Source organism: Symphalangus syndactylus, chromosome 20, assembly GCF_028878055.3.
Source record: "Symphalangus syndactylus isolate Jambi chromosome 20, NHGRI_mSymSyn1-v2.1_pri, whole genome shotgun sequence".
NCBI classification, from domain to species: Eukaryota; Metazoa; Chordata; class Mammalia; order Primates; family Hylobatidae; genus Symphalangus; species Symphalangus syndactylus.
Window position 1 is genome coordinate 63,773,089 of NC_072442.2, and position 8,604 is coordinate 63,781,692.

The 8,604-nt window shown below is 46.5% G+C and overlaps 1 pseudogene; it reads right to left on the reverse strand.

The window, feature by feature from the left end:
- Nucleotides 1-290: 290 nt before the first annotated feature.
- LOC129470291 (thioredoxin-like) lies at nt 291-7,077 on the reverse strand (annotated as a pseudogene).
- Nucleotides 7,078-8,604: the final 1,527 nt, after the last annotated feature.

The following is an 8,604-nucleotide window of genomic DNA, read 5'->3' on the forward strand; positions in this document are numbered from 1 at the left end:
AAATGGAAATTAAAACGATAATGAGATAGCACACACACACACACACACACAATGCCTTAAAAACTGACAATACTTAAGTGTTGCCAAGAATATAGAGCAACTGGAATGTTCATCCAATGCTGGTGGGAAAGCAAAATGGTGGAGTTATTCTGGAAAATAATTTGGTGGTTTTTTGCTGAGTTAACCATATACTTACCATATGACCTGGCAATCTCACTCAGATATTTATCCAAGAAGAATGAAAACATATGTCCCCACGAAGGCTTGTACACAAATGCTTATAATGCCTATATTCATTATAGTAAACAATTGGAAACCATCCGGTCTACATCAATGGGTGAATTGATACATTGTGGTACATAGATACAATTAACACTACTTAGCAATAAAAAGAAAAAACGGATGCACGCAATGACATGGATGCTTCTCAAAGGCTTCACGCTAAGTGAAAGAAGCCAGATATGAACAAGTGCATCTTGTATGATTCCATTTACAATATATAAGTCCTCAAAACATGATTTCTTAGGTAAAGAGCAACATACAGGGATCAAAATCAGATGAGTGGTTGTCAAGAAGCAGAGGTAAGGGGTGGAGCAAAGGGGCACTAGGAAAATGCTTGCTTGTTGGAAATGCTCTTTGTCTTTTTTTTAAAGTGTTAGAATTAATGATTTATTGTCACCCAGATAGCATTTGAGTTTGTAGTCTTCATGCTTTATATTTTTTTGTAAGTTAAAAAAATTGCAAGTTTTAAATAGCCAATGGCTGGTTATGTTTTCAGAAAACACGATTAGACTAATTCATTAATGGTGGCTTCAAGCTTTTCCTTACGGGCTCCAGAAAATTCACCCACCTTTTGTCCCTTCTTAAAAAACTGGAATGTTGGCATGCATTTGGCTTCACACTCTGAAGCAACATCCTGACGGTCATCCACATCTACTTCAAGGAATATCACGTTGGAATACTTTCCAGACAGGGGATAAAGAAAGGCTTGATCATTTTGCGAGGCCCCACCACGTGGCTGAGAAGTCAACTACTGCAAGTTTATCGCCTGCGGCATCCAAGGCTTCCTAAAAAGCAAGCTTGCTCTCGACCTGCTTCGCCATCTTGGCCGCTGAGGTCTGATGAGCAGCATTTTTTTTTTTAGTAGGGAACTGACCGTATTCATTTGTAGCCTGTTACCCCATAATTCTTCAGGATGTTCAAAGTTGGAGTGACCATATGCCCGTCCCTGTTCCTCTTGACACTCAGTGAGATGAAGCCATCTGAGTAAGTGGAAGTGTGATATTCGCTCCGGGTATTATGTCAGGAGCCTTAAATCCAGAATACGCTGGATTGAGTCTTTCAGCCCAATAGTTTGCCACCATTGCCAGATTTGGGAGCATCCAAGGAGAGACCTCAAATCATAATGGGGTGGCGCAGGGCTCCTCTGTACTCAAAAAAGTTGCTGTGTGTTTTCCGGGCAAGTGTCTCTCCCCTCGAATACAACAATCTTGGTTACAACTGACAGTAGTGCAATAGATCGGTCCGTATACTGATCTAGGAACAACTTGATGGTATAATATGTTGTCATTCACACTCTACCAGCCGCTAGTCTAACCTGGTCGAGTAGTTCTTTTTCCAGGGACTCGAATTCTCCGTTATCAAAGCACAGACAAGTGATCCGACCCACGGTCTCGAATTAAACCAGTCAGTCACCAGCCCTGCGTTGTAACTGAGTGACAGGTTGGCACCATCCCTGTGTGTTGGTCGTTGGAGAGACACCATCAGGGTCTTGAATCATTTTTGAGCCTGGAGACTATTAGCATGCATTTTGTCCCTTGACCCTGCTACTATGTTGCCCACTGGGTCACAACAGTGCCGAGGTACAGATGATATCTCGAAGGATGTGAATTCCAGGTCCTTCCCTTTGAGGATTTTGCCATTCGGTGTTTTGATTTTGTTCTTTCCACTACTGGAATCGCAAGATACAGCTCCCTGGAGAGTCCTACAGATAAGAGATTCTCACGTTAACACCTCAAACAAAAAGCAGAGAAACACCTAACTTGCTGTGATGGGATGAGGTGTGATCAAGGGGTTGGATCGAGCATCGATTTGGGTGCTCTAAATTTTCCACTTCGCCAGTGCCAGGATGTGGTTCATCTACATAGGTTGGGTACTGCCCAAATTTCCCACTTAGCTCAAAGGACTTCCGCCCAGGAAATGGTCATGCAGAGGGAGGCTTGGAGCTGTCCACAGGGTCCTCCATGGTGAACTATAGTGTTGGCTGCGGGAGCAATCGGTTCCTTTGTCGTCTTAATTGTGGTGTCAGTTGCTGGCAATATACACAAAAATTGGTGACTTTTACTTTATGTAAATTATACCTCAGCTGGGCGTGGTGGCTCATGCCTGTAATCCCAGCACTTTGGGAGGCTGAGATGGGTGGATCACGAGGTCAGGAGTTCAAGACCAGCCTGGCCAATATGGTGAAACCCTGTCTCTACTAAAAATACAAAAATTAGCTGGGCTTGGCGGCGGGCGCCTGTAGTCCCAGCTACTTGGGAGGCTGAGGCAGTAGAATTGCTTGAACCCGGGAGGCAGAGGTTGCAGTGAGCCGAGATCACGCCACCGCACTCCAGCCTGGGTGACAGAGCAAGACCCCGTCTCAAAAAAAAAAAAAGTTCCCCAATAGAGAGTCACCTATATACAAAGCCCAAGAAGCTTCTGTACCAGCTCCCGCAATACAAAATCAGATCTTTCCTGCCACTTTCTTCCTCTTCCCCCACCATGTCAACCCTGGGGGTACGAAAGCAGCTAAGTGAGTGAGGAGGAGAATCCCAGGCCGTAGACACACACAGCCTTTTCTTGTTGCATGCTGTTTGCCCAAAAACAGACTGAGAAGGTACAAGGGAGAAGTTTTTAACTTTAAATGGACTTTTACATTTGGGGGAGGGGCTGTGGGGTATTTTGGGATTTTTTGGCTTATACTTTTTTTTGCATTTTTTCATCGTGATACAATATACATAACACACAATTTACCCTTTTAACCAGTTTACACGTATATGAATTATTTCAGTGGCCCCAAATATGCTCATGCTGTTGCGCAGCCATCTGCAGAAGCTACTCACCATCCCAGACGGAACACCACACACACTAAACAACAAGTCCCAGCCCGCCTCCCTCAGCCCCTGGCAACCACTGATCTACTCTCCAGCTCCATGAATGGGACCACACTTATTTTTTAATTGCAATTATTGAAATGAAACTTTTTTTTTTTTTTTTGAGACAGGGTCTTACTCGGTCTCACAGGCCAGAATGCAGTGGTGCAATCTCAGCTCACTACGACCTCTGCCTCCCAGGTTCAAGTGATTCTCCTGCCTCAGCCTCCCGAGTAGCTGGGATTACAGGTGCCCACCACCACGCCTGGCTAATTTTGTATTTTTAGTAGAGACGGGGTTTCACCATGTTGGCCAGGCTGGTCTCAAACTCCTGACCTCAGGCGGTCCACCCGCCTCGGCCTCCCAAAGTGCTGGGATTACAGGTGTGAGCAGCCACTGCGCCTGGCTGAAATGAAACTTTTATAACTTGAAGTGATCCAAAAACTTTTTACCAAAAGAGAGTGTCCCGAAAAGACATGGGCCTGCTCTATATTCCATTCAAAAGAATGGTGATGGACCATCCCCACAAAACACATTTGAATGGAGATTAAAACAAAGGCAGACTGTGAGTTCTATCTGTTCAACCTCACAGCTACACAAAGGAGAGCTTTATTTTGCCCACGTGACAAGAAACGTAAAGATCTACAGTCCAGGGCTGAAACTGCCGGTTGAGAGGTCAGTAAGGCCCAGCCTCCGTTTAGCTGCCTGCCGCGCTGTCCTCAGCGCAGCCCTGCTGTCCCCGGGGCCCAGGCCTAGTGGTGGAATTCCAGCAGGAAGAAAGCGAAAGGGCAAAGGCTTTCTGGAGAATTGGGAAAATCACTCCTGTGTTCTGTGGTTCAGAGGAGTGACCTGGTTGACAAAGCCTGCTCTAAAGGATCAAGAAGCGAGAAGTGGCGGGCTCAGTGGCTCATGCCTGTAATCTCAGCACTTTGGGAGGCCGAGGCGGGTGGGTCACCTGAGGTCAGGAGTTCGAGACCAGCCCGGCCAACCTGGTGAAACCCCGTCTGTACTAAAAAATGCAAAAATGAGCTGGTTGTGGTGGCACATGCCTGTAATCCCAGCTACTCAGCAGGCTGAGGCAGGAGAACTGCTTGAACCCTGGAGGTGGAGGTTGCAGTGAGCTGAGATCATGCCACTGTACTCCAGCCTGGATGACAGAGTAAGACTCCATCTTAAAATAAATACATAAAAAGAATCGAGAAGCAGCATGGCAGAGTCTCTCGATAGGACCAGACCGGCCAATGATTCTAACCTCCAAATCTCCAAATACTGAAGTCACACACACATATGAAAAGGCCTGGGGAGGGCTGGGTGCAGTGGCTCAAACCCAGGCTATTTAATAATTCCCAGTTAGAAAATCTAGGCCGGGCGCGGTGGCTCACACCTGTAATCCTAGCACTTTGGGAGGCCAAGGTGGGCGGATTGCCTGAGCTCAGGAGTTCGAGGCCAGCCTGGGCAACATGGTGAAACCCCATTTCTACTAAAATACAAAAAATAATTAGCTAGGCATGGTAGTCCCAGCTACTTGTGAGGCTAAGGTGGGCGAATCACTTGAACCTGGGAGGGAGAGGTTGCAGTGAGCCTAGATCGCATAACTGCATTCCAGCCTGGGTGACAGAATGAGACTTCATCTCAAAAAAAAAAAAAAAAGAAAAGAAAAGAAAATCTAGATGCTTTGGGAGGTGGTGGGCAGATTGGTTCAGCCCAGAAGTTTGAGACCAGCCTGGGCAACATAGCGAAACCTCATCTCTATTAAAAAAAAAAAAAAAAATTAGCTGGACGTGGTAGCTCACGCCGGTAGTCCTAACTACTCGGGAGGCTGAGGTGGGAGGATCACGAGACCCCAGGAGGCAGAAGTTGCAGTGAGCTGAGATTGAACCACTGCCCTCCAGCCTGGGAGACAGAGCAAGATACTGTCTCACGAAAAAAAGTGAGAGGTGTGAGGTGGGTTCACACCTGTAATCTTAACACTTTGGAAAGGCAAGGAAGGAGGATCTTTTGAAGCCAGGAGTTTGAGACCAGCCTGGGCAACATAGCAAGACCCCATCTCTACAGAAAATTTAAACATTAGCTGGGCATGGTGGTGCATACCTGTGATCTCAGCTACTCAAAAGGCTGAGGCAGGAGGATCACTTGAGCCTAGGGGATCAAGGCTGCAGTGAGCCATGACTGCACCACTGCACTCCAGCGTGGGTAACAGAGCAAGTCCCTGTCTCAAAAATAAGTACATAAATAAATAAAATTTTAAAGACCTGGGGACAATTCCTGAACTGACTGAGTTTAGGCCCCATGTTTGCCCTTGGCTATATGAGCAGGAGAGACTGAGGAAGGATCTGCTCCCTCGACTTCTGCAGTGGGAGACAGTGGGGGAGGCAGGCACTGTTATTCATCTCTGTCATATAGATGAGCTGTGCCTTGAGTCCTATGCTGTTTACTTCTTCACAACAGGACTGCTAGCTCAAAGACCCACGAGAGCTAAACTCAGTTTTTTACACATCCAATTGCTTTAAATTAAATAGCCCAAATAAACGTATTTCTAGCCACTTGGAGCCTGCCTGCTTTATATACCCTGCCAAACTGCACCCAACATCTGCTGGCCATAGAGAGGACAAACCCTGGGGCTCTAAAAGCCCAAGCCAGGGCTGCCCTTGGCAGTTCTTTGACCCGGAGACACCCCTCCTCATCTAGACATGTAAACCCCCTCTCTGATACCCCTCTCCCCAGAAGCTGTCTTGTCTTCTCCTCTTTCTGGATGGTGGCCCTGCATCACTATCCTTAGAAGGACCCCCGCTACGGGGGACTTCCCCTCACAGGTAACCCTGTCCCAGAGCCATCCCAATAAAGCTCATTGCCTGCTACTGCCATCTCGTGGTCATTTTCCTCTAGGTCAGCCCCAAACCCTAGAACTGCTAATGACCTCGGCTTCTCTCCCCAGGATTCGACACACAGTAGCAAGGAATAATTCCCTATTAGAAAATCTGGGCCGGGCACAGTGGCTCACGCCTGTAATCCCAGCACTTTGGGAGGCCGAGGTGGGCGGATCACCTGAGGTCGGGAGTTTGAGACCAGGCTGACCAACATGGAGAAACGCCGTGTCTACTAAAAAAATACAAAATTAGCTGGGCATGGTGGTGCATGCCTGTAATCCCAGCTATTTGGGAGAGGAAAACTCTGTCTCAAAAAAAAAAAAGAAAGAAAGAAAGAAAAGAAAATCTGGGCCGGGCGTGGTGGCTCACATCTGTAATCCCAGCACTTTGGGAGGCCAAGGTGGGCAGATCACCTGAGGTTGGGAGTTCAAGACCAGCGTGACCAACATGGAGAAACCCTGTCTGTACTAAAAAAAAATACAAAAATTAGCCAGGCATGGTGGTGCATGCCTGCAATCCCAGCTACTTGGGAGGCTGAGGCAGGAGAATCGCTTGAACCTGGGAGACAGAGATTGCAGTGAGCTGAGATCGCGCCACTACACACAGAGCGAGACTCTGTCTCAAAAAAAAAAAAGAAAAGAAAAAGAAAATCTGGATGCTATTAGGGAGAAGAATGGAGGGTAGGCAGCCAGGAACCTGGTTGTGGTGGCACACAGGTAATGTCTAAGATAAATAAGACTCTCGGCACAAGACAAAGGCTGGGGCCCAAAGGCAACTAGAATACTTTTGACAAGAGGTAAAAGCAGTGAATAAAGAAGTAGGTGCTACCAGGAAAGAGACACCACAAGTGCCTCATAATTCATCCCTTCTGCTTTAGAAATATTAAGAAAAAAAAATTGACAAAGCAATGGCCTCCTGCTGAATTGAACCTCCTTAGTCCGAGTCTGCTTAGTCCAGGTCTAAGACACACTCTTCCTGAGAGCCAACAGGTCAGGAAAGCACAAATGCCCTCTTTACCTTTGCAGAGACTTTGAGCCAGCGTCCAACGCGATCCAGGTGATCCAACGTGATCCGGCGCTGCTTCTGCCTTCCTGTTCCCACTTCAAACTGCAGGTGCTGTTTGCTGCCCTCTAGGGACTCCTAGAAGTATATGCATCAGTCAGTGTTATTAATTGTAAACAAAAGACACACTTCTGCCTGAGTTAAATAGAAAATAAATTTATGAAAAATCTATGGGCACAGAAAGCGGATGGGGGGTAGAGCTGTTGGAGAGCTAGCTCAGAGGCTATGCAGCCAAGACCAATGCTCAAAATCACATTGCAGAAATGTCTGGGGAATGCACCACTGTCTCCACCTCATCTGAGCACCAGCTGCCAGGGTTTATATCCCTGACACTGACCATTAGATACTGTGTTGCCACAACTCTGAGGCAAGATTGTAAAGGTGCACTGCTGTCCCTACCAGGTAAAAACAAATGACTTCTGGATTATCTGGTTATTGGGATAAAGAACAAAGCATTTGGCTGGGCGCAGTGGCTTATGCCTGTAATCCCAGCACTTTGGGAGGCCGAGGCAAGCAGATCACCTGAGGTCAGGAGTTCGAGACCAACCTGGTCAACATGGTAAAGCCCCGTCTCTACTAAAAATACAAAAATTACCCAGGCATGGTGGCACATGCATGTAATCCCAGCTACTCAGGAGGCTGAGACAGGAGACTCGCTTGAACCTGGGAGGCAGGGGTTGCAGTGAGCCGAGATTGTGTCACTGTGCTCCAGCCTGGGTGACAGAGACTAACTCCATCTCAAAAAAAAAAAAAAAAAGAAAGCATTTTCCAGGAGCTATGTTGATTTTCCCCATAAAGAAACACCTAGAGGCCGTGCATGGTGGCTCACGCCTGTAATCCCAACACTTTGGGAGGCCGAGGTGGGTGGATCACCTGAAGTCAGGAGTTCAAGACCAGCCTGGTCAACGTGGTGAAACCTTGTCTATACTCAAAATGCAAAAATTAGCTGGGTGTGGTGGTGAGCACCTGTAATCCCAGCTACTCAGGAGGCTGAGGTAGGAGAATTGCTTGAACCCAGGAGATGGAGGTTGCAGTGAGCCGAGATTGCACCACTGCACTCCAGCCTGGGCAACAGAGCAAGACTCTGACTCAAAAAAAAAAAAAAAAGAAAAAAAGAAAAAAAAAGAAACACCTAGAAAGCAGCTACAATTTGAGTGACTTTTTTTTTTTAAACTATATCTACCGTTATTTTCCAAGGCCCATCTGTCTTCTGCCTTGTACAAGCCCCTAAATTAAACTGAAATATGATAGGAATCACTATCTTTTTTTTTTTTTTTTTTTTTTTTTTTTTTGAGACAGAGTTTCCCTCTTGTTCCCTCTGGAACCTAGGAGGTAGAGGTTGCAGTGAGCCGAGATTGCACCACTGCACTCCAGCCTGGGCAACAGAGAGCAAGACTCCATCTCAAAAAAAAAAAAAAAAAAAAAAAAAGAACGAGGATTTGCTATTTACTAGGGTAACTGTAAACTCAGGAAATGGGAATACCCATGTCTTTCAGGGACTATTGAATGCTGGCTCTGAGTTAAGAATTTCTGAATGCCAT